The 10,000-nt window shown below is 39.4% G+C and overlaps 6 non-coding genes across 6 annotated transcripts; all 6 read right to left on the bottom strand.

Annotated features, from left to right (window-relative positions):
- Positions 1-2,299: 2,299 nt before the first annotated feature.
- Positions 2,300-2,372, bottom strand: TRNAV-CAC (transfer RNA valine (anticodon CAC)). The gene has a single exon. It is a non-coding gene; the product is annotated as a tRNA-Val (tRNA).
- A 288-nt stretch (positions 2,373-2,660) lies between these two features.
- Positions 2,661-2,732, bottom strand: TRNAP-AGG (transfer RNA proline (anticodon AGG)). The gene has a single exon. It is a non-coding gene; the product is annotated as a tRNA-Pro (tRNA).
- Positions 2,733-5,246: 2,514 nt separating this feature from the next.
- On the bottom strand, positions 5,247-5,319 carry TRNAV-CAC (transfer RNA valine (anticodon CAC)). The gene has a single exon. It is a non-coding gene; the product is annotated as a tRNA-Val (tRNA).
- A 288-nt stretch (positions 5,320-5,607) lies between these two features.
- Positions 5,608-5,679, bottom strand: TRNAP-UGG (transfer RNA proline (anticodon UGG)). The gene has a single exon. It is a non-coding gene; the product is annotated as a tRNA-Pro (tRNA).
- Positions 5,680-8,068: 2,389 nt separating this feature from the next.
- Positions 8,069-8,141, bottom strand: TRNAV-CAC (transfer RNA valine (anticodon CAC)). The gene has a single exon. It is a non-coding gene; the product is annotated as a tRNA-Val (tRNA).
- A 288-nt stretch (positions 8,142-8,429) lies between these two features.
- TRNAP-AGG (transfer RNA proline (anticodon AGG)) lies at positions 8,430-8,501 on the bottom strand. The gene has a single exon. It is a non-coding gene; the product is annotated as a tRNA-Pro (tRNA).
- Between the last annotated feature and the right edge of the window lie 1,499 nt (positions 8,502-10,000).

Below are 10,000 nucleotides of genomic sequence, written 5' to 3'. Positions count from 1 at the left end.
CAGTGTCAACTTACCCTTTCTCAAACGATAGCACTATCATTTGTAAGTGTCCCCTTTTATTTTGTCTCAGCATTGGACACGTCTTACAGGAAGTCAGCAGTTATTTATATATTTCTGCATTGGCTAGAGCCTAAAGAGAAAGAATAAAAAGCTGTTCATAACAACATAAGAAACACATTTTGCCTTTTCTCTCCAATACTGATTCCCTTTGTGCAAATCGGAATGCCAAGGTGAATAGCTGGGCCACAGATTCTGGCTAATTATCTATCTCTTGAATGCAAGAAGCAATAAAAACTGCCTAATGCAGGACTAAAGCATTCCTTGCATAGCCTCTAACATCATAACATAACTGAGCTGCTGGTAACAAGCTAAGCAATGCCTTCCCAAAATGAGAAGTACATGTGCTTATGTGCTTATCCGCTCAATCAGCGCTCAATCAGGCGAGATATAGGAAAGGTGGAAAGGGTCCAAATGGCTGTCCCTTCCTTTTTAGGGTGGGTCCTGCTGACTATCATAGGATTCCTCTTAAGAGTGGCCAGGGTCAGAGGAAAAACTTTCAATGCTTCTTAGTGTTCTCTCCAGAAGCAGGCATTTTCTGTGCCTTTAATTTCAGGCTTTTCCCAGCAGTCTCTGTTCTGCCTATGTAAATTAACAAAAGCAGTGCTTATTCCTCACTTGCTCTAATGTCCTTCCTGTCCACAAAGCTCTGCCTAAGTATGCTTTTTTTCTTTTTCAGGGAAATTCTAAATGGTTTCTCTGTCCACTCTGTGGCAGTAGAATGCTGATTATGATGCCATGTTTTGTGGAATCACCAAGGTACAACTACAGAGGAATATATGAGTCTGAAGGACATGGAACTCTTAGCTAACACATCACAATATGTGATGCTTGCCAACCAAGCACTACATTCTGGTGCGCTGATGATCAGAACATTCTGCTCCTAAAGGAAAGAAAATACCGCTTGATTGAAAATAAAGTCTCTGTTTATATTAACGCTCTCTCTCTCCCTATATCTATCTATCTATCTATCTATCTATCTATCTATCTATCTATCTATCTATCTATCTATCTATCTATCTATCTATCTATCTATCTATCTATCTATCTATCTATCTATCTATCTATCTATCTGTCTGTCTGTCTGTCTGTCTGTCTGTCTGTCTGTCTGTCTGTCTGTCTGTCCGTCTATCCATTCATCCATCCATCCATCCATCCATCCATCCATCCATCCATCCATCCATCCATCCATCCATCCATCCATCCATCTATCTATCTATCTATCTATCTATCTATCTATCTATCTATCTATCTATCTATCTATCTATCTATCTATCTATCTATCTATCTATCTATCTATCTATCTATCTATCTATCTATCTATCTATCTATCTATCTATCTATCTATCTATCTATCTATCTATCTATCTTTATATATGGATACATGCATACACCTACTCATAGATATGCCATGCATTTCTTTGGATTTGTTTCAACCTCTTGCCATTTATATGAGAATCCCTACTTTTCAAGTGACTGCAAATGAAGTCATCTCTGGCACGTTTTGGCTGATGCAAGGTAACCAAAACACAAGACAACTTTTAATAAAAATCATTGGTTTCTTTGTTAACGTGCACTGTCAAACATGGGACTTTCACACGTCAGGTAAATATGATAACCAATACACAACAGAAGCAGATGCAGATTGCTTATCAATGTCGTGATAGAACAGTTGTGATTTGAGTAGTAGAAGCGCCCCTGAATTGATACTTAATATATACAGCCTGTAAGATAGTCAAAAATGCATGCTAGGAGAGGAGATGCAAATATAAATGTATTAGAAAAATACATAAAGAGGAGTGATATGCTTTTATTCATGCAAGGCTAGAAAAAATCCCCATACTGTCGAAAGCATTCATACACCACCAAATGGAAATAAACAATTCTGACATTAAACGAAAAGGTGACGATGCATTTGTATCATCACCTTGAGAAGGATCATCTAGGAATTGAGCCCAAGCCTCAGCACTTAAAACCAGAAACACTCCACTAAAATAGGAGGCCTGTTGGTGCCAACAATTCTCAAAGTTAATGCTTGTTCTGGTTGAGCATTGAACTGAATGCAGGGCTCTTTTGAAAGTGAGGTCTGTGAATCAACAGATACATCCACATGCCAATTATGTTATTGTTTTTAAGAGAATTCACTTTCTTGGAATGAGACTGCATGAACCCATCTTCAGGGCCTGGACAATTTCATGCAAAACGGCAACTCTCAACATTGCAGCAAAGACAATATAACTAGTGTTTCTGCCCGGTTTCGAACCGGGGACCTTTCGCGTGTGAGGCGAACGTGATAACCACTACACTACAGAAACAGATACCTACAGGTGATTCTTCTGTGATGAAACTGCTCAAAACAGACTATTCCAAGGGCATCTGGTTTTAGATTTCTTTCATGCAACCTGCCCGACAGCCCTATCTGAACGCTTGTATATGCCTTGCAAGTTCAGCATTTTTGCAAAATGCTTAAAGAGAAATGTTTCCTATTTGCTCAGGCAGGGCAAGATTAAAAGCATGAGACTCTAGCAAATATGCATCCACTACTGCAAAGAGAAAATTGATATTGGCTTTGAAATGCATACTTCAAAAGAGCACCAATGAAAGAGCTCGTCCGGGATTTGAACCCGGGACCTCTCGCACCCTAAGCGAGAATCATACCCCTAGACCAACGAGCCGTTGAAAGACCCTCACCTCTGAAAAGGTAACACCAGCTCTAAGCCCACAATGAAGATCATGCTGGGGTCTTTTTCATGCTTGGTCTGTGAATTCACAGGAAATGCAGTGTCAACTTACCCTTTCTCAAACGATAGCACTATCATTTGTAAGTGTCCCCTTTTATTTTGTCTCAGCATTGGACACGTCTTACAGGAAGTCAGCCGTTATTTATATATTTCTGCATTGGCTAGAGCCTAAAGAGAAAAAATAAAAAGCTGTTCATAACAACATAAGAAACACATTTTGCCTTTTCTCTCCAATACTGATTCCCTTTGTGCAAATCGGAATGCCAAGGTGAATAGCTGGGCCACAGATTCTGGCTAATTATCTATCTCTTGAATGCAAGAAGCAATAAAAACTGCCTAATGCAGGACTAAAGCATTCCTTGCATAGCCTCTAACATCATAACATAACTGAGCTGCTGGTAACAAGCTAAGCAATGCCTTCCCAAAATGAGAAGTACATGTGCTTATGTGCTTATCCGCTCAATCAGCGCTCAATGAGGCTCGATCAGGCGAGATATAGGAAAGGTGGAAAGGGTCCAAATGGCTGTCCCTTCCTTTTTAGGGTGGGTCCTGCTGACTATCATAGGATTCCTCTTAAGAGTGGCCAGGGTCAGAGGAAAAACTTTCAATGCTTCTTAGTGTTCTCTCCAGAAGCAGGCATTTTCTGTGCCTTTAATTTCAGGCTTTTCCCAGCAGTCTCTGTTCTGCCTATGTAAATTAACAAAAGCAGTGCTTATTCCTCACTTGCTCTAATGTCCTTCCTGTCCACAAAGCTCTGCCTAAGTATGCTTTTTTTCTTTTTCAGGGAAATTCTAAATGGTTTCTCTGTCCACTCTGTGGCAGTAGAATGCTGATTATGATGCCATGTTTTGTGGAATCACCAAGGTACAACTACAGAGGAATATATGAGTCTGAAGGACATGGAACTCTTAGCTAACACATCACAATATATGATGCTTGCCAACCAAGCACTACATTCTGGTGCGCTGATGATCAGAACATTCTGCTCCTAAAGGAAAGAAAATACCGCTTGATTGAAAATAACGTCTCTGTTTATATTAACGCTCTCTCTCTCCCTATATCTATCTATCTATCTATCTATCTATCTATCTATCTATCTATCTATCTATCTATCTATCTATCTATCTATCTATCTATCTATCTATCTATCTATCTATCTATCTATCTATCTATCTATCTATCTATCTATCTATCTATCTATCTATCTATCTATCTATCTATCTATCTATCTATCTATCTATCTATCTATCCGTCTGTCTGTCTGTCTGTCTGTCTGTCTGTCTGTCTGTCTGTCTGTCTGTCTATCCATTCATCCATCCATCCATCCATCCATCCATCCATCCATCCATCCATCCATACATACATCCATCCATCCACCCATCTATCTATCTATCTATCTATCTATCTATCTATCTATCTATCTATCTATCTATCTATCTATCTATCTATCTATCTATCTATCTATCTATCTATCTATCTATCTATCTATCTATCTATCTATCTATCTATCTATCTATCTATCTATCTATCTATCTATCTATCTATCTATCTATCTATCTATCTATCTATCTATCTTTATATATGGATACATGCATACACCTACACATAGATATGCCATGCATTTCTTTGGATTTGTTTCAACCTCTTGCCATTTATTTGAGAATCCCTACTTTTCAAGTGACTGCAAATGAAGTAATCTCTGGCACGGTTTGGCTGATGCAAGGTAACCAAAACACAAGACAACTTTTAATAAAAATCATTGGTTTCTTTGTTAACGTGCACTGTCCAACATGGGACTTTCACACGTCAGGTAAATATGATAACCAATACACAACAGAAGCAGATGCAGATTGCTTATCAATATCGTGATAGAACAGTTGTGATTTGAGTAGAAGAAGCGCCCCTGAATTGATACTTATTATATACAGCCTGTAAGATAGTCAAAAATGCATGCTAGGAGAGGAGATGCAAATATAAATGTATTAGAAAAATACATAAAGAGGAGTGATATGCTTTTATTCATGCAAGGCTAGAAAAAATCCCCATACTGTCGAAAGCATTCATACACCACCAAATGGAAATAAACAATTCTGACATTAAACGAAAAGGTGACGATGCATTTGTATCATCACCTTGAGAAGGATCATCTAGGAATTGAGCCCAAGCCTCAGCACTTAAAAACCAGAAACACTCCACTAAAATAAGAGGCCTGTTGGTGCCAACAATTCTCAAAGTTAATGCTTGTTCTGGTTGAGCATTGAACCGAATGCAGGGCTCTTTTGAAAGTGAGGTCTGTGAATCAACAGATACATCCACATGCCAATTATGTTATTGTTTGTAAGAGAATTCACTTTCTTGGAACGAGACTGCATGAACCCATCTTCAGGGCCTGGACAATATCATGCAAAACGGCAACTCTCAACATTGCAGCCAAGACAATATAACTAGTGTTTCTGCCTGGTTTCGAACCGGGGACCTTTCGCGTGTGAGGCGAACGTGAAAACCACTACACTACAGAAACAGATACCTACAGGTGATTCTTCTGTGATGAAACTGCTCAAAACAGGCTATTCCAAGGGCATCTGGTTTTAGATTTCTTTCATGTAACCTGCCCGACAGCCCTATCTGAACGCTTGTATATGCCTTGCAAGTTCAGCATTTTTGCAAAATGCTTAAAGAGAAATGTTTCCTATTTGCTCAGGCAGGGCAAGGTTAAAAGCATGAGACTCTAGCAAATAATCATCCACTACTGCAAAGAGAAAATTGATATTGGCTTTGAAATGCATACTTCAAAAGAGCACCAATGAAAGGGCTCGTCCGGGATTTGAACGCGGGACCTCTCGCACCCAAAGCGAGAATCATACCCCTAGACCAACGAGCCGTTGAAAGCCCCTCACCTCTGAAAAGGTAATACCAGCTCTAAGCCCGCAATGAAGATCATGCTGGGGTCTTTTTCATGCTTGGTCTGTGAATTCACAGGAAATTCAGTGTCAACTTACCCTTTCTCAAACGATAGCACTATCATTTGTAAGTGTCCCCTTTTATTTTGTCTCAGCATTGGACACGTCTTACAGGAAGTCAGCAGTTATTTATATATTTCTGCATTGGCTAGAGCCTAAAGAGAAAGAATAAAAAGCTGTTCATAACAACATAAGAAACACATTTTGCCTTTTCTCTCCAATACTGATTCCCTTTGTGCAAATCGGAATGCCAAGGTGAATAGCTGGGCCACAGATTCTGGCTAATTATCTATCTCTTGAATGCAAGAAGCAATAAAAACTGCCTAATGCAGGACTAAAGCATTCCTTGCATAGCCTCTAACATCATAACATAACTGAGCTGCTGGTAACAAGCTAAGCAATGCCTTCCCAAAATGAGAAGTACATGTGCTTATGTGCTTATCCGCTCAATCAGCGCTCAATCAGGCTCGATCAGGCGAGATATAGGAAAGGTGGAAAGGGTCCAAATGGCTGTCCCTTCCTTTTTAGGGTGGGTCCTGCTGACTATCATAGGATTCCTCTTAAGAGTGGCCAGGGTCAGAGGAAAAACTTTCAATGCTTCTTAGTGTTCTCTCCAGAAGCAGGCATTTTCTGTGCCTTTAATGTCAGGCTTTTCCCAGCAGTCTCTGTTCTGCCTATGTAAATTAACAAAAGCAGTGCTTATTCCTCACTTGCTCTAATGTCCTTCCTGTCCACAAAGCTCTGCCTAATTATGCTTTTTTTCTTTTTCAGGGAAATTCTAAATGGTTTCTCTGTCCACTCTGTGGCAGTAGAATGCTGATTATGATGCCATGTTTTGTGGAATCACCAAGGTACAACTACAGAGGAATATATGAGTCTGAAGGACATGGAACTCTTAGCTAACACATCACAATATGTGATGCTTGCCAACCAAGCACTACATTCTGGTGCGCTGATGATCAGAACATTCTGCTCCTAAAGGAAAGAAAATACCGCTTGATTGAAAATAAAGTCTCTGTTTATATTAACGCTCTCTCTCTCCCTATATCTATCTATCTATCTATCTATCTATCTATCTATCTATCTATCTATCTATCTATCTATCTATCTATCTATCTATCTATCTATCTATCTATCTATCTATCTATCTATCTATCTATCTATCTATCTATCTATCTGTCTGTCTGTCTGTCTGTCTGTCTGTCTGTCTGTCTGTCTGTCTGTCCGTCTATCCATTCATTCATCCATCCATCCATCCATCCATCCATCCATCCATCCATCCATCCATAAATCCATCCATCCATCCATCCATCCATCCATCCACCCATCCATCTATCTATCTATCTATCTATCTATCTATCTATCTATCTATCTATCTATCTATCTATCTATCTATCTATCTATCTATCTATCTATCTATCTATCTTTCTATCTATCTTTATATATGGATACATGCATACACCTACTCATAGATATGCCATGCATTTCTTTGGATTTGTTTCAACCTCTTGCCATTTATATGAGAATCCCTACTTTTCAAGTGACTGCAAATGAAGTCATCTCTGGCACGTTTTGGCTGATGCAAGGTAACCAAAACACAAGACAACTTTTAATAAAAATCATTGGTTTCTTTGTTAACGTGCACTGTCAAACATGGGACTTTCACACGTCAGGTAAATATGATAACCAATACACAACAGAAGCAGATGCAGATTGCTTATCAATGTCGTGATAGAACAGTTGTGATTTGAGTAGTAGAAGCGCCCCTGAATTGATACTTAATATATACAGCCTGTAAGATAGTCAAAAATGCATGCTAGGAGAGGAGATGCAAATATAAATGTATTAGAAAAATACATAAAGAGGAGTGATATGCTTTTATTCATGCAAGGCTAGAAAAAATCCCCATACTGTCGAAAGCATTCATACACCACCAAATGGAAATAAACAATTCTGACATTAAACGAAAAGGTGACGATGCATTTGTATCATCACCTTGAGAAGGATCATCTAGGAATTGAGCCCAAGCCTCAGCACTTAAAACCAGAAACACTCCACTAAAATAGGAGGCCTGTTGGTGCCAACAATTCTCAAAGTTAATGCTTGTTCTGGTTGAGCATTGAACCGAATGCAGGGCTCTTTTGAAAGTGAGGTCTGTGAATCAACAGATACATCCACATGCCAATTATGTTATTGTTTTTAAGAGAATTCACTTTCTTGGAACGAGACTGCATGAACCCATCTTCAGGGCCTGGACAATTTCATGCAAAACGGCAACTCTCAACATTGCAGCAAAGACAATATAACTAGTGTTTCTGCCCGGTTTCGAACCGGGGACCTTTCGCGTGTGAGGCGAACGTGATAACCACTACACTACAGAAACAGATACCTACAGGTGATTCTTCTGTGATGAAACTGCTCAAAACAGACTATTCCAAGGGCATCTGGTTTTAGATTTCTTTCATGCAACCTGCCCGACAGCCCTATCTGAACGCTTGTATATGCCTTGCAAGTTCAGCATTTTTGCAAAATGCTTAAAGAGAAATGTTTCCTATTTGCTCAGGCAGGGCAAGATTAAAAGCATGAGACTCTAGCAAATATGCATCCACTACTGCAAAGAGAAAATTGATATTGGCTTTGAAATGCATACTTCAAAAGAGCACCAATGAAAGGGCTCGTCCGGGATTTCAACCCGGGACCTCTCGCACCCTAAGCGAGAATCATACCCCTAGACCAACGAGCTGTTGAAAGACCCTCACCTCTGAAAAGGTAACACCAGCTCTAAGCCCGCAATGAAGATCATGCTGGGGTCTTTTTCATGCTTGGTCTGTGAATTCACAGGAAATTCAGTGTCAACTTACCCTTTCTCAAACGATAGCACTATCATTTGTAAGTGTCCCCTTTTATTTTGTCTCAGCATTGGACACGTCTTACAGGAAGTCAGCCGTTATTTAAATATTTCTGCATTGGCTAGAGCCTAAAGAGAAAGAATAAAAAGCTGTTCATAACAACATAAGAAACACATTTTGCCTTTTCTCTCCAATACTGATTCCCTTTGTGCAAATCGGAATGCCAAGGTGAATAGCTGGGCCACAGATTCTGGCTAATTATCTATCTCTTGAATGCAAGAAGCAATAAAAACTGCCTAATGCAGGACTAAAGCATTCCTTGCATAGCCTCTAACATCATAACATAACTGAGCTGCTGGTAACAAGCTAAGCAATGCCTTCCCAAAATGAGAAGTACATGTGCTTATGTGCTTATCCGCTCAATCAGCGCTCAATGAGGCTCGATCAGGCGAGATATAGGAAAGGTGGAAAGGGTCCAAATGGCTGTCCCTTCCTTTTTAGGGTGGGTCCTGCTGACTATCATAGGATTCCTCTTAAGAGTGGCCAGGGTCAGAGGAAAAACTTTCAATGCTTCTTAGTGTTCTCTCCAGAAGCAGGCATTTTCTGTGCCTTTAATTTCAGGCTTTTCCCAGCAGTCTCTGTTCTGCCTATGTAAATTAACAAAAGCAGTGCTTATTCCTCACTTGCTCTAATGTCCTTCCTGTCCACAAAGCTCTGCCTAAGTATGCTTTTTTTCTTTTTCAGGGAAATTCTAAATGGTTTCTCTGTCCACTCTGTGGCAGTAGAATGCTGATTATGATGCCATGTTTTGTGGAATCACCAAGGTACAACTACAGAGGAATATATGAGTCTGAAGGACATGGAACTCTTAGCTAACACATCACAATATATGATGCTTGCCAACCAAGCACTACATTCTGGTGCGCTGATGATCAGAACATTCTGCTCCTAAAGGAAAGAAAATACCGCTTGATTGAAAATAACGTCTCTGTTTATATTAACGCTCTCTCTCTCCCTATATCTATCTATCTATCTATCTATCTATCTATCTATCTATCTATCTATCTATCTATCTATCTATCTATCTATCTATCTATCTATCTATCTATCTATCTATCTATCTATCTATCTATCTATCTATCTATCTATCTATCTATCTATCTATCTATCTATCTATCTATCTATCTATCTATCTATCTATCTGTCTGTCTGTCTGTCTGTCTGTCTGTCTGTCTGTCTGTCTGTCTGTCTGTCTATCCATTCATCCATTCATCCATCCATCCATCCATCCATCCATCCATCCATCCATCCATACATCCATCCATCCACCCATCTATCTATTTATCTATCTATCTATCTATCTATCTATCTATCTATCTATCTATCTATCTAT

This window comes from Lissotriton helveticus, chromosome 8, assembly GCF_964261635.1.
Source record: "Lissotriton helveticus chromosome 8, aLisHel1.1, whole genome shotgun sequence".
NCBI classification, from domain to species: domain Eukaryota; kingdom Metazoa; phylum Chordata; class Amphibia; order Caudata; family Salamandridae; genus Lissotriton; species Lissotriton helveticus.
This window is presented reverse-complemented; position numbering and strand designations above follow the sequence as displayed.